A 1396-nucleotide genomic window follows, 5' to 3' on the forward strand; every position below is an offset into this window, starting at 1 on the left:
TATATTTGCATGTAAGGAGGAAAATCAAGCTTGAATGCATTATTACCAATCTTTTCCAGAATTTTAAAAGGACCATAACGCATTGGTTTCATATTTTTACCTTCCCCTTGAAGTCTCTATTTGCTAATATATAACCAAAATTTGTCACCAACTTGAAATTTGTGATGAATTAGGTGTTTGTCATGCCTTGCCTTGTAGCTTCTTTGACTTTTCTCAAGTTGTTCTTGCACTGTATGATGTATCAACTGAATTTTCTCTATGAACTTCCTTGCCTTATCGATGTCATTGTGACCTTTGATAGCAACATCTTTCTCAAATATGAAGTCCAATGGCGATCTTGGCAAGTATCCATAACATGCCTCAAATGGCGATGTGTTTGTGGAAGAATGCTTTGCTCTGTTGTATGCATGTTGTATGTAATGCAACTGTTCATCCCACAACTTGGGATATTTTTTTGCAATATCCTCTAAGAAGATGAATAACTGTTCTATTGACCACCTCGGTTTCTCCATTTATTTTTGGATGAAATTTTGTACTCTTCTTCAACTTTGTGTCCATCGTGTCCCATAAATTTGAACAAAAATTCCTAACAAATCGAGAATCTCGATCACTTACAATAGAAGTAGGAAGACCAAAATGAACCCAAATGTTTTGAAAGAAAAGATGAGTTGTTTGTTCAGCTATAATTTTCTTTTTACATAGTGTTAGTATTCACATATTGTTGAACCTATCTACAACTACATACAAGTAATCATGACCTTTCCTTGATTATGGAAGACCTCCTATAAAATCCATTGAGATACTCTCCCATGGACATGAAGGTACTGGAAGTGGAGTGTATAAACCAAGTTTCCTATTACTAGGCTTACTTGTAGCACATAAAGAACATCCTCTTATGAAACGAGAAACATTATCCAACATGTGTGGCCAATAACAATACCTTTGAAGATTCGCTATTGTCTTGCCTACACCAAAGTGTCCAACAATCAATGAAGTGTGCGCCTCTCTTATGATACTGTTTCTTTCTCCCTGTGGAATACACAACTTGCCCAAGTGATACAACAAATTGTTATGTACATGATAATCCAACTCTTCTATTTGGTTTCCTTGACTCAAGCTTGCATATACTTCTTGAAAGTCACTATCATTTTCATATTGCTCTATGTAACTTTGATGCAAAACATAATTATGCTTGAGTATAACATAATAATTTACAATAGGCCTTGAAATCATATCAGCTACCTTATTGTAGATTCCCTTTTTATACCTGATAACCAAATGAAATTGTTGTAGAATACCCATCCATCTGAAATGGCGTGATTGCTGCAACTTTGACTGTGACTGTAAATACTGCAATGGTTGATGGTCGGTATGGATGATGGTCTCTTTCCCCATC

The sequence above is a fragment of the Pinus tabuliformis genome, chromosome J (genome assembly GCF_031772625.1).
Source record: "Pinus tabuliformis cultivar Carrire ecotype Pingquan chromosome J, CPIR1, whole genome shotgun sequence".
Classification (NCBI taxonomy): Eukaryota; Viridiplantae; Streptophyta; class Pinopsida; order Pinales; family Pinaceae; genus Pinus; species Pinus tabuliformis.